This window comes from Cricetulus griseus, chromosome 7, assembly GCF_003668045.3.
Source record: "Cricetulus griseus strain 17A/GY chromosome 7, alternate assembly CriGri-PICRH-1.0, whole genome shotgun sequence".
NCBI lineage: Eukaryota > Metazoa > Chordata > Mammalia > Rodentia > Cricetidae > Cricetulus > Cricetulus griseus.
Genome location: NC_048600.1, coordinates 76,749,555 through 76,759,288, shown reverse-complemented (window position 1 = coordinate 76,759,288; position 9,734 = coordinate 76,749,555). Strand labels below are relative to the sequence as shown.

The following is a 9,734-nucleotide window of genomic DNA, read 5'->3' as shown; positions in this document are numbered from 1 at the left end:
GGGGCCAGCCTGACCAGCTGGTTTCCTAACTATACACTCAGCAGGATTATAATTGAACTGGTAACCTTGCTTTGTATATGTTACAGGTGCAACTTCACCAGCATAGCACACCCTAAGGAGTTGTGCTGTCATCAAACAGCTGTTCTCCACTTCAGATCTCCACTATTGACTAAGTTCTACCATAGCCCCTTAGACCAACCCTCCTCGGAGGGACTCCTATGGCTGACCCCTTTCTATGTTGCCCCCCCTTGCCGGCTTTAAGTAGAATGGTCTAACCCCCCCCCAAAAAAAAAAAAACCTCCAGAAACAGAGTGACCTCTGAGAGGGGGCAATGAGAGCCCAGGAGTTACACAGATAGGGAAAGAGACCACCGATGAATAACAAAGATAGCAAACTTCTGGCTTTTTCTTCATTCTCCTTGCCTGAAGGTAAAGGCCTGGCAGACATTGTCTTCTCCTCCACCAGCAGCACTGCCGCCTCCCCTTCCAACTGACTGGTCCAGGCTGGTCAGATAAATTCAAGACCAGTCCTGGACCTGTTTACTTGAAGGTGTTGACCTATTTAACTCCCCTCTCTTTGTCTCAGCTAACCAATACTTATGCACTTTCTGTTGCAGATGGGTAACAACTGCGCCAAAGGGCATTGGCATGCAAGGAAAACAAGTTTCTGAGTTCATACTGGTGAGAAACATTTCACACATGCATTTCAAAAACTTCTGTTCTGGGGGGCTGGAGAGATGGCTTAGGGGTTAAGAGCACTGACTGCTCTTCCAGAGTTCCTAAATTCAATTCCCAGCAACCACATGGTGGCTCACAACCACCTATAATGAGATTGGTGCCCTCTTCCTGCCTGCAGGCATACATGCAGGCAGAATATTGTATACATAATAAATAAAAAAATCTTTTAAAAAAAACAACTTCTGTTCTTCGCATTCATTGGTAGTTCTGAATACGAGGGTATTTCTCTAATGGGATTAAAAAAGCTACATATATATGTAAGGTATATTATATGCAATTTTAAGTGGGAAACAGCTGTTTTCCACTTTCCTTTGTGTGTATGAAGGTCAGGGTTTCATTGAGCCAACTTCAGCAGCTCAGCTTTAAGAACATTGTAAACAAACCTGTTGAACCTTCCTGGCCTAGCAGCTTCTGTATTGGAAAGGAAAAAGATTTCTTTTTGACAGCAGTTAGCAGGTGTTTGTAGCACTTTCTAATCACTGTGGATTCCATCCACCCTCTGTTTTTCCTGGTTGTCTCCATGGGAGTGTCTGTTGTTAGCATCTGTCTTTTGTGCTGTTCCTGTGAGTGTGTCGTACAAACAATGAGATTCTGTTGAGGTGGGCAACAGAGATGCAGAAGATGCTCACCCCTAACAAGAGGAACGACCAGGACTGGCAACGGGAAAAAATTACTAGACGCCAATGAGAAGAGACTGTGCAGTTAAACATAGACTGTGTTAAAACACAGTTGGGTCAGATGCTCAAAGACATCTCTAAATCACTTATTGTGAAGACAATTTATAGTGTAAGTTTAGCAAAGAAAAGGATATCAAAAACATAAAATATATTGAGCATTTTTTTTTTTTTAGTCAGAAAGTGGTGGTGTACTGGAAGGCCAAGAGCCTACCCAAAAGAGATTATAATAGCTGAAGTTAAACGATTTTAGCAACAAAATAAAGAATAAAATTCTCTGAATTAACAATATCCGTGAGTCTGTATGGAGCAAATAAATAATTGAATTACTGTCTTGGTTAGGATTTCTATTGCTGCGAAACACCATGACCAAAAAGCAAGTTGGGAAGGAAAGGGTTTATTTGGCTTTCACTTCCACACTGTAGTCCATCACTGAAGGAAGTCAGGACAGGAACTCAAACAGGGCAGGGACCTGGAGGCCCAGGAACTGATGAAGAGACAATGGAGGGATGCTACTTATCCACATTACTATAAGTTGGTTTTCTTACAGAACCCAGGACCACCAGCCCAGGGGTGGCACCACCCACAGTGGACTGGGCCCTCCCATATCCATTACTAATTTTAAAAATGCCCTGCAGGATGCTGCACAGCCTGATCTTATGAAGGCATTTTCTCAGTCCTGGTTTCCTCCTCTCAGGTGACAACAGACTGTGTCAAGTTAACATAAATCTAGCCAGTGCAAATACATATGTAAGTAAGAAAAACCAGCTTTCTCTCAAAGGAGAAATATAATGACAAATGTAGATGAAAATAGCCATTAGTCAGATACCGCAGTAATAGTTGTTAACAGGCGAAATGGATACCGCAACCCGTGGCTGCAAGAGTGAGCAGAAATGGGCACGGTCGATAGCATCCCCACCCCTAGCTGTTTATTATTATAAAGGGGAGAAGAGTGGCCTTACCATGAAGAAACTCAGCCGGACCCCACGTGACCGTGTGATCTAAGTAATAAGACCTACTAAGGGCATGTACCTTCTATGCCTCAGGACGGCGGATGCTGAAAAGGGCACACCACTCCCTTAGAGGACGAGAAGGGGAGGGTGTGAGGAGAAGCAGATGGTTAGTCAACCTCCCGAAGGGTGAAAGTGAGCTACGTTTCAGACAGAACCACAGTTTTCATGGGTGCACCTGCGGCGGTAAGGCGTGGCTGCAGGGCTGGCTCCGCCCCTTCACCTGACTGTCAGCAGCGGGCCGCAGATAGCGGTGGGTGTGGTTACTAATTTTTATGATGCTACCCTTTCCGTGATGTCTAATTTTCAATACGTTTAAGTTTTATAGCTACAGAAAGAAGAGAAAAAAATGACACAACTCGGAGCGTTCTGTCCTAGTGCTGTTCCAGAGTCATCTTAAGTGTGCCCTGGGGGTCGGTTTTCCTTGCTCCCAGACCTGGGGACAGGACCTGCCTCGGCGGCGGCTGGTCTCGCAGCGCTCCCTTCCCGATTCTCGGTGCAGGTCCGGGAGGAGAGGGAGTTGCACAAGGAAGCTGCCAAGATGCTGGAGCCTTAGAGGATCAAAAAATCGCTCCGCATCGGGGACCTCGTGGCGCAATGGTAGCGCGTCTGACTCCAGATCAGAAGGTTGCGTGTTCAAATCACGTCGGGGTCATGTGTACCTGTTTTCCCATAACAGTCTGCTGTTTCGGTGAACTAGAAAGGCCAGAGTGGTGACATTTTCAAATATATAGAAATGTTGTGGGAATTAAGCCAAGGGCCAAATCAGTTCACAGAAGATGAAACAAACGGCCCAGAAATGTAGCTCAGGTGGCTTGTGTTAGTTATGTAATAAATACATGAAGAGAAACAGCAGAATGAAGGTTAAACTTTAAATAAAACTCTGGGTTTTGTTTGATTGGCTGGTTAGTTTTATTCCGGGTGTTGGGGGCTTGAATACAATTAAGCTGAGGTTGGAGTGACCAGAAACTTTTCGCTGAAGTCCTTTGCTCCTCACTTCAAGTCCTCCACACTTGAAGCAAACCCAGGAAGGAATCAAAATTATTATAAAAGAATCGTTCTCACTCAGCTGGTTTAGGAAGGCTTTCTGGCATATTTCAAATGCTGTTGATTTCTTTCAGCGTACCTGAAGTAGCAGGTTTCGATTGAGTCTAAATCTTAGTCTCCCTGACTGACAGGAAATAAACACCTCTGCATTCATTCACAACGCCTATAATTCATGTTTAATTAATTCACTGCCAAACACAAACTCTTAAGCTCATTAGATTCTTCAACCTTTCCAAATGTTTATAGTCAGTGAATCTCTTTTTTAGCATTATATTCTAAAGATTAATTCTGTGGAAACATTTTTAATATCTAATGGTCAAGATTGTGAAATGATAAAAATTCCTCCTTCCCGCCCAGGATCAGCATAGGAAGACTTGGTGGACTTTGCTGAGCTCCCGTTGAGGGCCCTACCCTGCCTGGGGAGTAGTGGGTGGATGGGGTTGGAGGGTGGGCTGGGGGTGGGGGAGAAAGTTTGGGGGTGAGGGGAGGGAGAGGGAGAAGGGACTTGAAATAAGCTTGTTCCCTAACTAGAACTAATAAAATAAAATAAAATAAAATAAAAATTCCTCCTTCCCATACGAGTAAATGAGATTCTAGAAGATCTAGTTGTGAGATAATATTCTATCTTTGCGATTTCCTCTTTTATTACAAAAGCAGATTTGGCTGTTTGTGTGTGCAGGTTTTTCAGTAGTCAATTTTAAACTTCAACTCCTCATATTTAAAATTAGCATGAATTTGTTTCTCCGTTATACAAAAATCAAAATAATCATACATCTTATAAAGGCCGAGACAAAAGTGTTTTTCTGAAAAAGCACACATTAGTCAGCTTTGTCACTACAATAAGGGGTTAACTTCATAAAGAAAAAAGACATTAACTCACAGCCACGGAGGCCGAAGGTCCAAACAGCACAGTATGAGCTCTGGCAGAGGTCCCAAGGCTTAGACAGGATCGTATGTGGGAGAAAGGGCCTCTTCTTGAGCACTAAGCTCAGAGAGGGCAAGAGAGATAGTCTTACTCCTTTCATAACAACGCTGTCATGAGAACTACCCAGGGTTTGTAGGACAATTCCCTCTCTCCAGTGACTAACGGCCTCCACAAAGCCCCTCTTCCTAAGGTTCTGTCCCCACTCCAATCACGCACCTCTGCAAGGCACCTCCAAATCACACCACGCTGAGGAAGAGATGCACCCTGGCAGGAACACTTTTCAAATGACCACTCATGTCTCTGAGTCAGGGCAGCCGCCTCAGCGGGCGTCCACTTAGTGGTTAACCTTATGATCCTTTGCTAGAAGGGATTTATAGAGTCTAAATTATACTGAAAAAGAAGCGGGGGGGGGGGGAGCTAATGAATATTTCCAAGTGAGATTCTCTAAGGTTTAAGACAGTCTGAAGAGAGTCAACTTACAGTCTGGCACTGCCCTCTGATGGCTACGTGAGAAAATGACATAAACACTAGGCTTGCCCATGGTTTTTACAAAAAACGGAGACAGCATGCACACCGTGATATCTTCACCTGCCTGCTGGTACATCTGATCCAAGCCTGTAAGATTCACTGTCTTAGAAACGCCTTCTAGAATAAGCCACTGTTTTTTTTCCATGCCACACCCTGAAAAGGGGGACTACTTCCAAAGTAGTCAGTCTATCAGAGTGAATTTATGAGAACCAGAGTCAAGGCTTGGATCACAATGATTAGCAGGGCCTAGTTTACACCACAGCTGTGTATGGTTTCACGTTATATTGTACACTTTGCTTGTCTCATTTCGTTCTGGGCAGGTAATAAACTGATCTCTCAGGCGCAAGGCATCTCCCCTGAGCCAGCCTGTGCCTACTGGCAGAAGGCTATAGCTCACTGCCCTGTTTTTCCAGGAAAAGCCCCACAAAAATGAAAGTCAAAATAAACAAAGACTAATAAGACTAAAAAATTTTTTTAAACAGAACAAAATGAGACAAAAAGTACCACTGTGTTTGTTTTGTTTCTTTTGTGTTAACCTATTAATTACTCCTGAGCATGGTACATGCTTTGGAATGTGGTTGATATACCCAGTGCTGTTCCACTGGGTGATATTGGTTTTCCCTTGGCCAGTGAGTGTTAGTTGCAGATAGCTTCCCGGTTAAGAGAGTGAGTCCTGTCGACTTCCCCCTCTAGGTGTAAGACCCTACTTAATTTGAACCTGTGCAGGCCCTGTGCATGCTGCCACAGTCTCTGTGAGTGAGTTCATGTGTACATTAGTCCTGGCATGTCTGGAAGCCACTATTTCCTCAGAATCATCCATCACCTCTGGCCTTACACTCTCTCTGTAGCTGCCTGAGCCTTGTGGAGAGGGATTTGATTTAAAAAAAAAATCCCATTTAGCTCCTAAGTCGCTCTTTGCATGATATCCCGTTGTGAGTCTCTGTGTTAATTCCCATCTACAGCAAGAAGAAGCTTCTCACATGTGAATTGAGCAAGTCGCTGACCTACAGGTACAGCACTATGTCATTAGGAGTCATTTTATTGCAGTGTTCCTTTAGCAGAATAATAGTATTTGTGCTTCCTCTAGACCCAGGACCTATCTAGTCTTGGGTTCCTGGCCACTCTAATAGTGTCGTGTATGGGTTCTTTCTCATGGAGAGGGTCTTAAATCCAATTAAAAGTGATTGGTTACTCCCATAACATTTGTGCTTCTGCTGCACCAGTATATCTTGCAGGCCGGTCACATTGCACCTGCAGTCAGGAAGCAGAGAGCAATACGTGATAATACTCCGCTCAACTTGATCCTCCTTTCTATTTGTTCCAGGACCCCAGCACACTGAAGTGTGTCAATCACAGGAAAAGTAGGTCTTCCCACCCAGATCAGTCTAATCTAGATAATCTCTCACAGGCATGGGTCAGAGCTTGTCTTGTAGGTGAGTCTCGATACTGTCAAATTGACAATATTAATCATCCTATGTTCATCCCTTGACAACTTGACACCCAAACAATGTTATTTAAATAATAATCTTCCACCCTTGTCCCCATAGGCACATGTCCATCGCGCAATGCAAAATGTAGTCATCAAAAGTCCCCATCATTTTAATGAGTCCCACACTCTTCCAAAATCCACGTTTCATCTGAGAGCTAAGGCAGTCTCTGAACCGTGAGCACCTATGTAGTCAAAAACAAGCTACATAGTTACAGCATACAGTGGTATAAAATAAGCATTCAATTCCAAAAGGGAAGGATGGAGGTAAAACAAGGAATAATCATACCAAAGCAAGATCAAAACCAGTAAGGAAAATGTCAGATCCTCCAGGTTCATGTCTGGGAAGAGAGAATAACTCCCAAAAACTCCTCTGGTCTTCACCTGTATGCTATGGCATACACACACACACACACACACACACACACACACACACACACACACCACACACACACACACACACACACACACATATATATGTATATACATATATATATATATTACACATACTGTACATCATATGCACACACACATACATACATACATACATAAATATATATATATACATATATATATAACACATATATATACACCATACACACACACACACCAAATAAAGGAATGTGTAAAAAAAAAAGTCTAGGCCCAGACAGATTCACCTCAAAATTCAACCACGTTCTTAAAAAGAACCAACACAAAAAAGGAAGGACTGCTTCTAAATTCTTTTTATGAAGCCAATATTATCCTGACACCAAAGCCAAATAAAAGCACAGTAAAAAGAAAATTACACAACAATCTCCCCTGATGAGCAGAGATGTAAAAAAAAATCTCAATAAAATACAAACTGAATTCAAGAACACATCAAAAAGAGCATTCACCACAATCAATTTGGTTTCATTTTAGAGATGCAGGGATGGCCCAACTAATCAGTAACTATAATAAATAACATAAATAGACTCAAAGATTAAAGTCATACAATCATTTCAACAGATGCAGGAAAAGCCTTTGAAAAACTCTAACATCCCTTTATCTTTGAAAAAACTGAATAGAAGGGAATAGAAGGAACATATGTAAACATAGTAAAGGCTATTCATGACAATTCTATAGGCAGAAAATCCGGAGGCATTTCCACCAAAATCAGGAACAAGGGTGTCCACACTTTCCATCCCTGTTCAAAACAGTCCTTAAATCCAGAGAGCAACAAGAAATAAGAAAAACATAAAAGGGACACAAAGGAAAGAAAGATCCCAAAGTACCCTTACACACAGATTGTGGTGGTTTGAATGTAATTGGCCCCCATAAACTCATAGGAAGTGGCACTATTAGGAGGTGTGGCCTGTTGAAGTAGGTATGGCCTTGTTAGAGAAAGTGTGTCACTTTGGGGTGGACTTTGAGGTCTTATATATGCTCAAGCCACACCTAGTGTCTCAGACCAATTCCTGTTGCCTGTGGGATCAAGATGTAGTTCCTTCTCCAGCACTGTGTCTGCCTGTGTGCCACCATGTCCCACAATGATAATGGACTAAACCTCTGAACTGTAAGCCAGCCAATTAAATGTTTTCCTTTATAAGAGTTAGCATGGTCATGGTGTCTCTTCATAGCAATAGAAAACCCTAACTAGACACAGATGACATGACTCTATATGTAAAAGAGTAATGACTCTACCAGCAAACTGTCAAGAGTCAATAACATTTTTAGTAAACTGACAGGACACAAAATTAACATACAAAAATCAGAAGCCTTGATGTACACCAATGCTAAGCATACAAAAACAGAAATCAGAGAAATGGTTCTATTCATAATAGCCTCAAAAACAATAAAAACACCTTGGAATAAACCTAAGCAATGAAGGGAAAGATTTCTACAGAGTTTTAAAACAGTGAGGAAAGGAATTGAGGAAAACACTGGAAAGACCTCCCATATTCGTGGATTGGAAGAATTAACACTCTAAAAATGACTGTCCTACCAAAATCAACATACAGATTTAAAGCAATGTCCATCAAAACTACAGAGCCATTCTTCACAGAAGTATAAAAGGCAATCTTAAAGTTCATATGGAGCATCAGATGTGGTGGTGCACACCTTTCATCCCAGCACTCAGGAGTCAGAGGCAGGGGATCTCTGTGAGTCTAAGGCCAGCATGGTATACACAGAAAGTTCCTAGATATCTAGAGCTGCATGGTGAGACCCTGTCTCCAAAAATAAAACATCATATGGAAACATAAAAGAATCTGGCAGCCAAAACCACATAAGCAATAAGAACAATGCTAGCACTATCATAATACCTAATTTCAAGCTATACCACAGTCATAACAAAAACAGCATAGTACCGACACAGAAACAGACAGGTAGGTCCATGGACTAGAATAGACGACCCAGGTATGAGCCCACACATTTACAACCACCTGATTTTTTAATCAGGTTTCCCCCTCTTCCCTTGCTTCTCTCTAACCCCACTCATGCCCACCACTCCCTTTTAAATACTTGGCTTCTTATTCTTTAATTGCTTTTGTTACACAATAGCGGAGTTCTTTTAGTGTTGCTTGCATTTATATGGTTCCAGATCTAACCACTTGGTATTTCATAACCAATTAAAGGTGCTAATCCTTGGGTAAGACAAATTCTCCCTCTCAGCATTCCCTGGATGTCTGTAGTTCTTTGTCTAAGGGTGAGAACCTGTGAAGTTTCCCTTTCCATGTCATCATGTCTATTGGTGTTGTCCTTGTTCAGGTCTTGCTTAGGTAGCCATGTTGTTCAGGTATCGTGAGTGAAGCTTCCTTGCCATTTAGAAATGACACGCTCTCACAGCAGATTTCCTGGTCTCTGGCTCTTTCGGTCCTTCTGCCACATCTTTCTGCAATGTTCCCTGAGCCTTGGGGTCAGGAGTTGTGATGCAGATGGATCCATTGGGTCGAGAAACCCCATAATCAATTGTTCTCTGCATTTTGACCAGTTGTGATTTTCTGTAACGCTCTCTGTCTATTCCAAAAAGAAGCTTCTTTGATGAGGGGTGAGGACCGTGATTATCTGTGGATGAAGGATAAATATTTAGTGTGCAGTTAGGAATTATGCATCTGTAAAACTAGATAAATAAGGCCAGTTGCACACAAAAAAATAAGGCCAACCATCAACAAATGGGACCTTATGAAATTAAAAGACTTCTGTGCAACAAAGGAGACTGTTAATTGAGTGAAAAGAATAGGATAAATTACTCATCGTTTGATGGAGGATTAGTATGCAGAATATACAAAGAAGGGAAAAAAACTAAACATCAAGAAAGCAACCAACCCAATCAGAAAATTAACTATAGAACTGAACAAAGATTTC

At 42.1% G+C, this 9,734-nt stretch overlaps 1 non-coding gene across 1 annotated transcript; it reads left to right on the top strand.

Moving 5' to 3' along the window:
- The first annotated feature begins 3,004 nt into the window (after positions 1-3,004).
- Trnaw-cca lies at positions 3,005-3,076 on the top strand. Its single transcript has one exon. It is a non-coding gene; the product is annotated as a tRNA-Trp (tRNA).
- The last annotated feature ends 6,658 nt before the right edge of the window (positions 3,077-9,734 follow it).